Consider the following 16,384-nt stretch of genomic DNA (forward strand, 5'->3'; position numbering starts at 1 on the left):
GTTCAGGGACTGTGAAAGAGGAAGAGGTGGTAATAGGTATAATCTAGATTACAGGACTTCCAAGCAGGATAAAGATTCAAGACAAACCTTTGAGGCTCACTAGCGTTTCTGGAAGGGTATGCTAGCAGATAGTCAGGTTGAATATAGATGCTCTTTTAAAGCAGAACAGTCCATTAGCAAAGGGGTTGTGGAACCAGTAATGGCACCACAAAGGTCAGGTGTGGTGCCACTTCAAAGGATCTCTGTGTGATCAGTGTTGGGGTAAGAGCATGAATAAACCAACAAAAGAGCTGCATACTGTGATGGCCTTGTCCTTTACACGGTTCCCACAGAACACCTCAAAGGCCAGGGAACTTTGCTTCAGGGAGACTGGTACAGCTATTATAGGAGCTCTTTGGAGCTCAGTGGCGGTAGATGAGGACACAGATCTGTTAAATAGCTCATTAATGGCTTTCTTGCACTGCACTGGAATTGAAAGCTGACATTGTCTGGCCTTGCCTGGATGTCAGTCCAGGATTTATCCAAAATAATGTTAACTCCTCCCTTTTACTTGCCTTCCCTCTTCCCTAAATGTAATCAGTAGGGAATTAGCAGAAATATGTGTGCCCAGGAAATAAGAATTGCTTATTTGCTTTGCTAAAAGATAAAACTTTCAATGAAGCAAACTGGCATACTGCAGATTCAACATAATGCTGTTTTGTTTTAGTGCATTGAAGGGGAACATCATGATCTGTTCTGGAAGTTGATGCAATTCATTCGGTGCTTTGATAGTTGTTTTCACACATTGTTGTCCTATTTATACAGCAAAATCATTACTATATTGCATTGTGTGTGTTTTATCATTGGCAGGAGACTAGGTTTCTTTAAAAACCCGAGCTTTAAGATACTACAAAACTAGCCGTATACCAGTGCTCATGTCCTGAATATTCCTACATTGACTTTAATCCCCAAAATATAACTGGTGTGCTGCAACCATCCAAATGATTATGAGGTTACTTGTTTCATGTTTTTCTTGCTAATAAAAGAAAATTTTTTAAATAATTAGACAAAAGTATGCTGAAGAACCAGTGTGGTCACTCTTTTGCAGTTAGGAGGAGGTATATCTTTTGAGGTTAGCCAGTGCAGTATCATGTTTAAGTTTTAGGCTCTTTTGCAGTAGTATAGCTTAGCTTAGGAACCAAAAAATAAATAAAATTACTCATTGATAATCATAAATGTCCTCCCTCTTTGGTAATAATTAGTTAGTGTGTGGTATTATCTACTTCTAAACTAAAGACAAAAACTAGCCAACTAAACAAAAAATAGTTGCCTATTTATACATGCAAAATAAAGAAAGTGGGCATATACATGAAAATAAGCATTTTACGTAGGTTACGCATTAGTGTTTTATGATGGGGCAGCTGTGCTGACCTATCTAGTAAACTGAACAGAATTAGCAAATGCTGTATGGGAAACAGAAATCATGTACTCGCACTCTGCCACAATTGATCGGAACGTGGGGGTACAAATTTGCAATAATAAATTGAAAAAATTAGCCAGATGAATTCATTGCTGTTGAATTGATCGAGGGAAGGCAAACAGCCTGTTAATGAAATTTGCAGATGATACTAAATGAATGGTAGTTGTGAACAGCACTCGGAGTTGAAGAATAATATAAATCACCCTAATGAGTGCAGAACTACGGGCAAAAAACAAACAAACAAACAAAAAAAACCACCTGGGGAAAGGAGGAGGTAAAACAAGCTAGAAAAGGAGAGAGAAAGAGTCTAGGACAAAGATGAGAAGGAAAGAAAAATCCTAATACAAAGGGGGGAAAAATGGATTTTGAACTGGCTGTAAGCCAATTAAAATAGAAATCATTTTTAATAGCAGAAATGGTAAAAATATTAGTAATGGGGTGTAATATCTAGAAAAACTTTAGCATAGCAGATAAAAGTAGCTTCCTGGAACTGGGATATTTCTGATTCCAGAAGGGCCTTCGAAAGAAAAGGTGGAAGCTCCATCGCTTGAGACTTTTAAAAGTAATTTGAAGAAGGGACAAAAGACTGCAGGGAGCAATCTTGCATTGGTAAAGGAACACACAGGAGTAGATGACCTAATAGGCCTTTGTCATCTCCAACCTTGGCTATATATTACAAAATTTGATTCATGACAGTCTGGGAAGGAAACATTTATTTGTGATACAAAAAAATAACCTTTAAGCCTCAAGTGAGAAGTTTATTACTGGAAGTCTATAATAGTTCCTTTGAGAGAGGACACAGAACTGCATTCTGCGGTGCTGACATCATATTTATTGACAGAAAGGGTAGATGCCCCTTCCTCTCTGCATCCCACCATTTCCTCACATATATTAATCTCTTCTGTACAGTTGTAGTAAAGGTCTTGGCCCTGTATGTTGAAAGTGCATGCCAAGTTTAAATCAGCCCATATCAGGTGGGATTTAGGGAGAACTGCAGTTCCTTAGTAACATCTGGCCGCTACTGAATTTGACATTGGGTGTACAGCTCAGTGCAGTTCTGGTTCATCGCAGCCTTCACGCGTGCAGCACCACAGTGTTATGTCTTGAAGATCACTCTGAGCAAGGTCCCAAATTACAGGTGAGAGCTGTGTTTTGGACTCTTCTGCTATAGATCTTCAAATGGGCCATATAAAAAGTTGTCCCCCGTCCCCTAGTTCTTTGTATTCTACTGTATTGTAGAATTTGATCAAGAAGAAAAAGACTTTCCCCCAGTATTTTTAAGATCATGTCCAAACGCGAAGTAAAAGTTATGCTAGCTGTGGTTTAAAAGTCCGGGGTTCTTTCCATATAACAAAGAATGCAGTTATACTAAGATGGAAAATTTAGCAGAGAAAAAATAGTAAAGATTCAATTAATTATTTAGACAGTTGTGTAGACATTCATTACCTTTTATTTCAATTTTTAATTATTAACCTTTGTACTTAAAAAAAAAAAGATAAAAATTCCATCTGCAGAAATGTTGGACCCTATAAATATCATTTAAGTTGGAGGGCATGGATAATTATTAGTTTTCAGTCAAGCAATAACATTTATAGCAAGTAGCTACAATGTGACACCCTATTACAATAACATTAGAAAAACATTTACTCTGTGGTTGAAAAACAGTATGTAGAGTTTCCAAATACTTTGATTTGGTCTTTCGTACCTTGATTTAGTCGCTCCTGAACCAGGGATTATAAAAATCATACCAAACTACTTGTATTTCTGTTCCTCTAGAGGAATTTAGAAAGTCAATCTCTCTTTAGATTGGGTGCAGGGAGGAAAAATATGTTTTTCTTCACATAAAATAGAGAGTAAGTGCCGTGTGCCTGCTAGTGTTAGTAAGCTTGCATAAACACTTTATACCATTGTGAATTTTCTAAATATATTACTGTGCATGAGTAACGTGCATACCTGGGTTGCATGCATCTATTTGAGCTAATTTGATGAATTTTGTTGTTTCTCATGGAGCAGAAGGATAGCTTTAAAAGCTCCCAACCTGTCATTTTTTTCCTGTATCTGTTTCAGAATGAACTGAGCCGTAAGCAGTGATCAGGGGTGGTGCACGTGTTCCCCTCAGTATAGGAATTTGTTCTGTGGTTAGTCCTCAAAAGCAATATGAGCTATGCTTACTTTCAGTGTTAATGTTACTTTGCAGGGCTTTTCATTACAGTTTTAATGGATTCTAGTAAGCACTATATCCAGTTTAGCATGTTTTTCTGACAACAAACATGTTTATATTAATTGTATTATATTATTTATTGTTATATTATTTATATATTATTACGTTATGTAATTATATGTATATTAATCATATTATTCACATTCATGTGTTCTTTCTGTTCTGTTTAAAAAGTTCTTCCCAAACATATCTTTAACCACGAGACCCTTGACTGCTCAGCAGATAGCTGTTTCCTTCACGCCCCTTGCCGCGAGCAGTGTTGGTGCGGGGACAGACGGTCGTGTTAGCCATGATTTTCAGACCACGGGCAGCTCTGCAGCTTTTTCAGCCTGGCCACGTCTCCAAGCGCTGCTCGGCACTACTGAAGCTAATGAACACCAGCTGGATTATGAATTCTCTGGCATCTTGTAGCGGTGGAGGCCTGGTGACAATCTTACACGGTGACACGTAGGGAGGGAAAGGGAGGGCGTCTTTGGACTTCAGAAGGGCCTAAAACGAACCGGGCACAAAGGTGACGGCTAATTAAACTGAGGGCAAATAACAGCCTCTGAGGGGAGAGCTAGTTTTGCTAATGAGGTCCTTACTTTCGCAGCTGTTTTATAAATATAAATAATAGTAGATTTCTTGGAAAATGTATCACTTAGTGGATAGCTGAACACCTGCTACCTAAAAATATTTAAGGAAGAAAGATGCTTGAAACTCATACCGCAGCCTTTCTATGACAAGTTTTACTCCTTATTTACATAATTTCATTTGCTGCTGAAATCAACAGCTTTAGATGAGCATTGGAGTACCTGTAAGCTTTATTTATTTATATTAAATGTAAATATCCTTCCTTTTTATATACATTTATTTAGGTATTTAATGCCTGTTTACTATTTATTTATTTCTATTTTTGCTTGGCATTAGACAAGATTCATGTTTGCTTCTCCTCCCCAGCACCAGTTTGTGTGTGTATTTCCCTAATGAAACTATGACCCATACTCCCTTCAGCACCCGCTGTTACTCTTCTGAGTACTAACTAGGGAACTCACCATGAAAGTGCTGTGCAGTCATGCTGCTCTGCAGTCTGTGGAAGTACAGAGCACCACAGTTTGTCTCAGCTTCTGGGGCTTTTGGGGGGTGTTACCCATGTGTGGGTGAGAGAGAGGGAGATATCTGTGCTTCCACACTACAGCTTAAATTAGAAGAGAAACCTGGAGCTCTTTCACATTCCCAGTACAATTTCTTTTGTTTAGTAACTCTCGAAAGGGTCTGGCCATGCCTCTGCTGGGCGGGCTCCTGCCTCACACGACGCTCTAGGCATGTGCCATATTAACAGTGGTGTAAAACATGCCTGGTATTTTATCCATACTAGAGGATTCTAAACAGCTGTGAGTTCATCCCCTGGCACAGGAATATGTGAACCAGATTTTCCCGATCTGAAGTTGGAGATCCAAAAGTAGTCTTAAGACTTTTCTATAACCACTGGTATTTGTGGCATACAGCATTTCATAGAAACAACAATTACACTGTGACATCAGAATATGAATCTTATGTGAAGCCAGTAAATAGTATTGTATAACAAGATCTGTGATGATTATGGGAGTGAAACATTCCATGAGAAATCAGTAATTTTAGAAGTCTGTGGAAACATATCCACAAACCTCACACAGCTATCTGATACTTTAAAGGTCCAGCAGCAGTGATTTGTGTGTTATCCTGTTGAAGTGAGCAAGCCCTCGAATTTACGGCACCAGAGAAATACCTGCAGAATTGAGCATTGCTTTATCTGAGCAAAAGTGCTAGAATCCAGTGCTAAGGAAGCTGTTCTCTGTCTCTCTAAGGGCTGGAGTCCTGCATAGTGTCTAAATGGCACTGAAGCTATGTGTGTGCCACCTAATTACTCAAAATTAGGATGACTAGAGTATGGAAAGGGAGACATCTCCAGAAAATGCATTGTGTGTGCCTTTATTTTTTCAAGAAACGTTTGCAAGTTTCTTTTTTGAATGTCTCTATATAAATTGTTCTGTGCCACCTGAATTACTGCTTATTCTCTGCCTTTAAAATGCATTGAAATAATTTTAGTTGTATGTATTATTTGAGTGATCTACTTCAATAGTGTTTGCTGCCTGCTTTGTGATTCCTTGCTGCAGGTGGCTCATTAGCCTTTTTATTTGAGGATAATCTTTTTGAGCAATCACAAACAGCATTCACCCTTTCCAGGTATGCCCCGTACTTAAAACAACATATTCCTGAGCTGCTTTTTCCTTACTCCACTGTAAGCACCATTATATGTGTTTCTTTACACTATGTCTCTTACAGTTGCTTTGGCATTGTGTAGGTTGACTACATGTAGCTGATTTACACAATTCTAGCTGTGGTTTTAAGTATATAACGCATTTATGTTAAGAATACCAGAAAGTCAGTTGATGCAAATTAGTATAGCTCTCCTGAAATCAATAGTGCTGTGCCAGTTTCCACTATTTGATGATCTGGTCATAATAATGTAATATAGCTAAGGAGAAAGCACAGTGAAAAGGAAGCATAATACTGATTCAGCTGTGGCAGCTTGGAGTACCGCTGAACGCATATTGTCTAATATTCAACTTAATGGCCGATCACCATTTCAAGGGACCCAGTTTTTAAATCTCTGCTAAGCAGAGTTAATGAAGTTAGTTTTCCAGTATAGTAGATTTTTTTCTTTCTTTTTGTTTTTTGTTTTTAATTCAAAATCTTTACCAAAACATATGATCTTCTTTCAGAGTAAGATTAGCTCCCTCATTAACACAGGCGAGCTTTGCCCACTGGTCTGCTGCGGATCAGACACCAAGGCTCTGGGTTTTAGGAGTGCGACTGATATTGAAAAGCTAGTTTTATGAATGCTCTTTGAAAACTCTCCAAATGTTTGAATTGCAGTTTTTTGAGTGAACAGCCGTTCTCAGGGTGTGATTCAGGATAAAGTGCCGCTGTTTTACATTGTGGGGAAAATGTGTGTATTACTTCTTGACTGATTTGTAAAATAGCTTACCTTTTGCTTCCATTTCTAAATGCAAAGGTGCTCTCTCGCACCCACATAGTGTAAATCAAAATTGCTTTCATGAAAATGTAGTTATTAGGAATAAAATGGATATGAAAGTGGAATAACAAGTTTCACTTTTGAATCTACAAAGAATCATAATATATTGTTCTAATTGTACTACCCTCGTATTTCTGCCGTTCTACAGAAAAAATTGGCTAAAGTGGTGCTTTTTTTTCCCCAGTAACTACTTATAGCGTTGTGATATCAAATGCAGATAATACTATTGTCTCTTACTTGGTAAGATTTTAAATCATTTTTAATCTTTTTCATTTTTACATCCAAATTACATCAAATTATTAACTGAACTCAGATTTTTTTTACTCATGTTCACTTCTAATTTAAAGCCAGTTAAAAAGAAGATTTAATTTTCTTACTTTTGTTAACTAGCACATACTTATATTGAAGTAAGTGCTTTTATTTTATGATTTAGTGTCTTGACTACAATATATGCATATTGCTATGCATAAGCACTTATGCAAATTCCTGCCAGCAGGAGCATCCATAGTGTCCGGGCTTGCATGTAGGGAGCTGGATGAAAGTCTCAGGAGTGCTGTCTATGATTGCTCAGGTATATCTTATTTTCAGGACTTATTGCATAAGTCTTCTTCTAAAGTTGTAGTAAAAAGTGAGGTGTCAAGTCTGTATGCTTTCTGGATGCCACTGATCTAATATTTTTCCCTTTTTATTTTGAGCAAGAAAAAGCAGTATGTAAAACTGAACTTTTGGAAATAAAATGCAACTCTGACTAATTTTTATTTTCCCCTTTTGAAATTAACTTTAAAATTAAAGATATGCAATTTTTTGATTGTAACTTTGTCTTTTATATTACAAGAGACTTGCAGTATATTCGCTTCATTAAGGAAAGCATACATGGATGAATTGGCACCTTTCAGTGTTCTCAGTTTAAGGGATGGTATGTCGTTGTACAACGTGTAGAGCAGAGAGTTACAGTTCACCCATATTTCCCCTTGCTCTAGGGAGAAATAAGCTGGACTAGCCTCCTCCTGTCTCAGCTAACTTCTTGTTTCTAATTGTGCCTTCCTCAGCTCACATACAGGGAGAACAGCCACTAATTCACCCTTCTTACTGTTCACCTGATTAGAAGGCTAAATAGCAATGAAGTAACTGCCTGCCCTTCAGTTTCCATAACCAGCAATGTAAATCCAACTGCAGTAAGTTTTTGGAGCGTGTTTCATGCCTAACTACTTTCAGTAGGTTTACAGACTGTATTACAGTTGAGACCGAAATCAAAAGTTCCTTTGTGTACTCTTTTTACATACTAAGGTCATGGTTTACTTTCACGTAATAAAAAAAAAAAAAAAGAAGCTAATAGCTTAACTTTTGTTCATTATCCTTGATAGTAATTTCCATATATAGTATGCCTTTCCCCATAGTTACACTAATAATAAAGCTTAAATGGATGTATGGATGAAATCACAGTGGAACAGGCAAGAAGACTCATCTGAATGCTTTATTGGCCCCTGGCACTGACTTTTACTTCATCTGCATAGTGCGTGCTTGCGCATATGACCGTGAAATTTTACCTTCTACTGACTAACTTGAACATAAAGTTGTCTAGTTACTGGACTTTTGTTTACTGGGAGCTGTTTAGGTGCATTTTTTTGTGTGTCTCAGAAATAAGTAGTAAAACGTAAGTCAGAATTATCCACACAATCGAAAACATGCACAGGCATTTGTATAAATTGTATAAAATGGATTTTATAAGTGCCATCTGTTAACATGTTCTACCTTGAGAAAAAGAGGATGATTATCTCTTCTAACACCTAGGGTAGTAGAATAAGAATAGTAACTACAAAAGCATCTTCACACTACCTGATAGTTTCACACAGTTGTGTGTAACAACTGGCGTTATGGAATATCGAACCAAGATGGGGTGATCCTCTTCGCTTGGTTTGATATACTTTCAGCTACTTTAAAGGCTCCTGAGATCAGGACCCCTGCACAGTCTTTGAAGCTTGTATTTTTCTTTCACTAGAAAGTGAAGTCTTGGCTTTTAATGGCAGCTCAGCAAATATCTCATCAATATTTAAAGTGTCAAGTGTACCTCTATTAGAGGTACCAATCGCAGATCAAAGATTCTAGCACTGAGGTGCTGCGTTTCCTTCAATGGTCTTCACAGTTAAGCTTTTCTTTTTGTTGGAAGATAACTTCTCTTTTTAATATGCGTTGCTTGTGTGAGGCTTAAGCATGTTGTTTGACAGCTGTGGGGAATTAAATGTTTCGTTAGCAGAGCCAGTGAGGATGATGCTGTAGCTCTGAAGAGCCCTTCATACTTGTTTAAGAAAGGAGATTACCTGGAAAAGGCTTTTGCTTACTGTTTCTACCTTTCTTCAGCTGACCAAAATCCATTACATTTAGTGGTAGCGATGCATGCTTTTCAAGAAGGTCAAGAAGAATTCAAGACAGGTGAAAATTTAGTGGCATGTACAAATAAGCTGTAGAAGGATGGTTCTCTTTTGGCCTTTCCTCAGGGAGGATTTAGGACATTTCTTCTCTCATTTTATAGCTTTCTTCCACTTCCTTCCTTCCACTCACTATGTAAGGCTTATGAATATGGTTGTGAAATCAAATTCTTCTATTACTCTTCCAGCTCTTACTGTGTTTTTCCTTTTTAACATCTGTTAAAATAATTAGAACAATAATTACAGAAATAGGGATTCTGAATGTTTGTACTTGTGATTTATCTATTCCTACGTTGTAATTTTGGTTGGCACATACCCATGGGCACAGTGTAATATCAAGGTATTAAACAGAATTTAAACGTTGAATGGCTGAAGTGGTGGATCTCTAAAAAAGAGGGAAATTTGGATTAGACATGCTTCATGATTATGTGAAGAACAGAAAACTAGAAATAAGAAGCTTATCGGATGACTCTTGTACAAGTGTAGAATGTTTTGACTTCATGAGCTGCCACCTGATTCCCTTTGGAATGCCCCGGGAGGGACAGTTAGGTCTAAAAAGTGTGTCACTAGAGTTTTTTTTTTTTTCTTTTTCCCCCAGAACGCTGAATCTAACTGTGTAATACTTACCTCTTTGTAAATTACCAAAAATTCCTTTCCTTGGTCATCAGCTTATAAATTTCCCAGCTCTGTGCCTCAGAATACTTGTAAGCATTATAGTGGTGTAGATGTCAATTCAGTTTTCAAAACTGGTTACAGAGTGAAGAGTCTGATACTGCTATTGTTTAGTGGAAGCTTAATACCATGGAAAAGGGCGATCTGACTGCCCAGCCATGTGCAAGGCTGTTTGTCATTCTTCGCTAAAGACTGTGTCACATTTCAGATTTTACTTTTGAATATTTAGATGTTTTCTGTTGAACGGCTATAAATCATGTGGATTTCAGACTGCAAGAGGTATTAGTAAGTAACGAATTACCTTCGAAGAAAGCCCTGTCTGCATTATAATAGTAGTGTATTTTTCAAATTCTTGTTCTCACATACGGGTCCTGAATCTTCAACAATCCTTATTTACATCTGTCTGCCCTCCTATTAGACTGCCGAGGGTTGTGTCAGTTTGTGTTCTGGGTGACTGCATATAAACTACCAATTCTCATTTTTCTTGTCCTTAGAAACATCTTATCTGGGATCTGCGTCTCAATGAAGAACAAGTAAAAAGGGCAGAATTTTGCTCTTGGCCTAGCAATACCATATGCAATGTTGCAATGCTTTGAAAATAGACTTTCAAAGTGATATTGGCTAACGTTTAGTTCTTCTGTTCCTTTTCCTTTGTGCCAGAGATGTTCACTGACATTGTTTAATGAATGTCGCAAAGCTATAAATAAAACTGGCAGTGGAAACACTGGCCCAGTGCTCTGAGCTGTGCACCATTTATATTCTATCAAAACCGTTGTGTTGGCTGTATGCCCGGGAGTAGCAAGAAGTGATTCTGCTCATGGCTGCACCTTGCACTTGGAAGAGGATTATATGTGAGTTGACAGCACAGCATAAAAGTTCCTTAAATTCATTTTCATTGTGGATGGGCTCTATTTCCTAAAGAAAAACATTCCTCTGTGATTTGAATAGTTCTAGCAATGGAGAAACCAACACCACTAGTGGAAGGCTGCTACCCTCCGTTCTTTTATCTGGCAGTTGAAATCTGAACTTTAAAAAAAAGTATCTATCTTTCAGCCTCCAGCTATTGGATTGTGCTATACCTCTGTCTGCTAGATTGAAGTAGGCAGGAGTATCTTATGATTGTTTGCTTCTGGAATTTTTGCTCTACATCTGGCTATGTTGAAATGAATATAATTACTTTGTGCCCCATTCATTTACTACAGTGATCTGCTCTGTACCAGTGAGCTATTCTCTTCGTTACTGATGTGTTCCCAAATCCTTTTTGCATGTCAGATTTATCTGTAAAGTTTTGTGTTTTCTTCCAGAGGATTGATAAAATGCTAAATAACAACGTGACCAAAATTTGATCTCTGTGGGAGACCCAGTGGGAGCACACCTACAATGAGGATTCTCCATTTTCAATTGTATTTTGAGATTTGACAATTAGTCAGTCTTGAATCTTCCACTGAACTCTTCTAAATCTTTGTTAAGTGACAAGTGTCAAGTAATCTTTGTTACGCTTTAGTGTTATTTGTGCCTATGACTGAGGTCATAGCTACTTACCCATTTAGGTCACACCACTTAAATTTGAAGATACGGGTACAATATTGGTTTTGGTAATTTTCTCCGGCATGTTCTGTGAGTTTTGTGACATACCATCAGTAAAGGAAGCTCTTCTCAAGCTCTCGTATCTGAATTTTCTTCCTGTGCTGATTAAAAAATATCTCAGTGTAGTAGCTGCTCTGTATTACTTCCTTAAATCACTTTTGGAAAGCAGTGTATTTTCTTGACACCATCAACTCATATTGGAATTATCTCCAATTCAGAATGGAAATATTTTGTGAGCCTTTCCATGTTGCTTGGATTTGTAATGACCATTCTACCGTCTTGATCTATTACTGTATTAACATTACTGTGGGATGCATTTTGTTGCTGATGTATTTTGAAAAATTCTTATTGTCCTTAATGGTGCTGGCCGTTGATTTCTCATTGGTGTTAGCCTCTAGCATTCTTGCAGTCAACTGGCTGCTAATTTATACTAATTACTATCAATATTCCCTTTTTTGCTTCCATTTTTTTCCATATGCTTGCTTTTACTTTTCCTCTTAGTCTTTTTTCTCTAAATCCTTGATTGTGGATTTTGTGGGATTTAATACAACATTCCTAAACCTGTAGCAGTTATCATAGATTCTATTTCACAGATCTTCAGATTTAAAAAGTGGTTTCAACCACAATATGTGACCACTGTCATTAGCATTTTCAATCTGAAGATAGTTTTCATTTGCAGCATTCAACTCTTAGTTGACATTATAGTCTGTGTCTTCGTATTAAAAGCAAACATTTTGGAATGAGCATTCTGTATATCATTTTCATAAAGGACTATAGACACAGCCATCAGTATTTTGAAATGACTAAAGTTTTAAGTCAGGTGTGGATGAATAGTATTCCTTAGAAAAGCATTATTCTTTTTTGTTGTTTGAACTTCTGTTTGTCAGCTTTTCATACTTAAATATTTAAATGGTTGTCTTGGCAAAAATCTGACCCTAATTTACATTTTAAACCCTCCTATTTGAAAGAAGCTTAAAATCTTTGCGGTACTGTGCTGTCGCAAATTGAGACTAGCATAGGTTTTAGGAAAGGCCAATGCATGAAGGAATAGGATATTTTCTTATTTAAAATATGAAATTCAGAGAGAATTTTTAAAGCCTCTTCTCCCTCTCCTCCAAAAGGATAGTCCAGTGGCCTTTTTTGTGAAATGCTGGAAAATAAGGTGTGCGGTCTCTCACTCATTGGCAAGACACCTCAGGCCCTTGAGACTTCAGAGCTACATCTTAACTGTGATGGCTGGTTGGATAAATCCAGCAGTGGCCCCACACTAAACAGCCATGCAGCTTCATGTAGCACTACAAGAAAAAGTAATACCGGATAAGAAAAAAGATTATGAAATTCATTATCAGCAAGCAGCATAAGTGTATTGCAGGCTGCAGTCTGTGCGTGTTCAGGGATGTATAAATCAGGGATGGGCTTTGTGATACTGCAGCTAAACTGGTGCCAGTTTAAAGCTCAGTTAGGAACCTCCGTCCAGCATGGCGGATTGTGGTGCAGATAGGCCATAAAAATATTGTTTCTGAGAGGGAACAGTTCTTTTCTTCTAGAGATAGGCAGTTTTGATGAGTGTGTCATTAACCAAAACAAATTCTTTTGTATTGCTGCTCAAGTGTGGTAAAGTAACACAAGTTATGAACTGGTATAAGTGTGCTGAAGGTTTTAATTTTTATCTATAAGAATGGACATATTGTAATCATTGACTGTTGTGGAAAAAGAGATTGAGCATTGTTTCGAACGCGTTATGATCTTGCTATGGTCAAAGATGCTGAATAAAGTATGTCTGTCATAACTGAACAAAAATTAAATGCATCATTTAGTATCAAGAAAAGCCTTTTTGTGTGTGTAACTCTCAGAGGAAGGATAGCTTTCAATCCAGACCCAGTAAGAAGTCTGCCACAGAAAACTTCGCACCTGTTTATCTAGATGGTTCCTTCTATTAAAGGTAAATTTGGCTAAAACTGACTTTTCCCCTGGTGAGGACAGGTCAGTTTGCCAAAGGCGGTGTCAAAGGCAGGACCAAATTCTGCTGGTTGTTCTGTCTGGTGTGAATTCTGGGACTAGGGCTCCAGGACTGAATTTGGTTCAGCATACAAATTTTTAAGACAGTCTTACATAGGATTGGATTAGATATAAGCATGAACAAGCCTATGATTCCTTTGCAGAGAATCTTGTCAAATTGTTTGCCTGACAGAGAGCACGTTACTGAAAAAGAGTTGAGGAAATAGAGTAGAAATGTTAATATAAAGGATGAGTGTTGTGAGTAGAAAGTCACTCTTTTGTAATATATTGTTGTGGTTGACCCACAACCCCCAAGTGTGCAGCCACGTTACCTTTGGCAATGTAAAAAACTCAAATAATGATTTAAAAAGTGAGCTGAGCAAAGAATGATAATCTCATCCTGGGGCACTATATCAGGGCAAAAGTTGAAATGGCAAACAATTTGCAAATCCAAAACGTGTAATAAATAAAAATCTTGGTTGATATCAATTGAAATATGTGTTTCCCTTTAGGCCTTTCTTATTTTTGCTTTCTAAAACTTTTTACATATATTACATTTTTAATTTAAACTTGCATATTTCTGAAGACAAAGTCGTTTTGAAGTAAAAAACCACTTTTCATTGAGAAAATTCTGAAATGGTACAGCTTTTCCAAAAAAATTGTTAAGCAGTCAGTTTCTTAAAACAAACTTTTGCTGCAGATGCTTTCAGTTTCAAATTAATTGATGTTCCTTGATGGGAAAAAAACCACTTCATTAGAAAAATCCCAGCCAATTCATTAATAAAGTGTCTTGATTAAGAGGGCTTATACTGTATTACCAAAGGGTTATCTTTGGTCCATCTCCAGCAATTTATTCACCAAACTCAATTTTCCATATGCCACTTTTATGCATTTACCTTATGTGTGCTTTCAGAAAGTGAAGTCAGAAATGCTGCTGTTGTACTAACCTTGAGCTGTTTTTTGTATGTAAGTAGTAACGCACCCTTAGCTTCTGGTTCCTTTTGTTCTTCACTCTACCTATCAAATATCCGTAAGTAGAACATTTTATTAACATCAAGTTCGTTACCTTTTTCGGGTTATAAAAGGATAGAATAGAACTATTGAGAAATCTTTGCAGTGATTTCTTCTTAATGTCTATTGAACTGTAGAAACGTATCTTTTTCTTATAAAACTTAAAAAAAAAAAAGAAAAATTTGTTTCTGCACCTACTATTTTGCTGTGATATTTCTTAAAAAAGAATTTGCAAAATGAAGTGTTCACATTTTTTTTCTTAATTAAGAGGAAACTAAAGAACAGAAAAATCTGGGAACTGTCTTTAAGGAAGATGTATTTAAGGGAGGGAAGTCTTCCCTCCTTGTAAGCTGTTCATTATTTTATTTCTATGTTATTTCTATACTGGAGTAAAGTTGCATTACCTTAATAATCAACAAGTCAGCAGAAGGTCCTAATGGACAGAAGTCTCTTGAAGCTGATCTCCAGCTGAAGTGGCAGACCACCACCATAGGCCTGTGGACTATAATTAAAGTAACATAAAACTGGAAGGTAAAGGCTGGCAAATGTATTAGCAGTAAAATGTTAACTTGTAGGTAATAAGTCTGGATTTTTTCATTTCTACAAGAGTGTCACTCATTCAGGAACAAGCAGAATCTTACGTTAAAATATAAATTCACATTTAGAATCCCTAGATCTTGAGGAGTGGTGAAAGTTAATACGGTGATGAAAAAACAAATGCATTCAAATCTTCACAGCTTAAAAATATCTTTCTTTTCCTTCTCCTTCCTCTTTTTTCAGTCCATCCTTTCTCCACTCTGCCTTTGGAGAAAAACATCACAGAATTAAAACACAGGAAACTAATATAACAATCCTTTCATGCAAAGAAACAGTGCCTCTGTCTTTACATTGTTTCTATTCATGGCTGACTAGTTTTACATCTTCTGATCAGTGACTGGCACTGCATTCAGTAAACCAGTTACTTCTGAGAGCAGCAGTGGAGTGTCTGGAGGTCCTGCATTATTGATTTCCTGCTCGCACGTTCTTGTTGCTCTGTCAATCACTGGGCTGAAATGCAAGATGGCAGTCAATAGGCAAAAGGACTGAGCTCCCACAGATACAACAAAATAATTCAGAAGCTTCAGACACACAGAAAACACCAAAAATTCATAAGAAGCAAATCTGGTAACTATTTCAAAGAACAGTGGCACAGACTATGTTCCTTTTAACTCTCTTTTTTTTTTGTTCTTTTTGTTGGTTAAAGTTGATTGAGTCTGTTGGTTACAAGATGCATATGAAAATCTGCCAGATCCCATATGTAAAGCATACTGGGTTAAACAAAAAGCTCAGGAGTTATCTGGAATATGATTCTCCTGTCAGAGCACATTGTCAAAAGCAGATTGCATATGATGTGGTTACATGATTGACTTTTTCCTTCACATTCTCATCACCACAGCCATGTATTCAAGTGGATCATTATTCAAGTTGTGCTAATGCAAGGTATCTCTTCTTATGTTTTATCATCTTCTCCTTCCACAAGTAACAAGATAAAATGGTGATGATACCTGCTGTCTGTGGATTCCATTAGTAGAAATAAAAACTAATTCCTAGCATTACAAAATGAAAATAAAAACTGTAAATGTTATTAAGTTACTGGGAACCTGTGATGTAACATTTAAACCTCCCATTGCATCGATAAGTTGAGTTATGAGATTATCCATTCATCTTGCCAGAAATCGTAATCAAGTATAGCGATATCCAAGTTAATTTTAGACAAGCCAGACTGGATAGCAGAAGCAGTCTGTCTGTGACAGCACTGAGCTTAGCATAGTCTAACTGATTTTTTTTTTTTCTTAAGAAGCAGCATATATTAGCCTATATGGAACTTACACTGTCGGGTTTCAGCTACTTTTGATGCCCAAGCTAATTCCCACAGATATCAAGATACCAGGTCAGGTGTCCCTTTATTACAC

This window comes from Struthio camelus, chromosome 8 (genome assembly GCF_040807025.1).
Source record: "Struthio camelus isolate bStrCam1 chromosome 8, bStrCam1.hap1, whole genome shotgun sequence".
Classification (NCBI taxonomy): domain Eukaryota; kingdom Metazoa; phylum Chordata; class Aves; order Struthioniformes; family Struthionidae; genus Struthio; species Struthio camelus.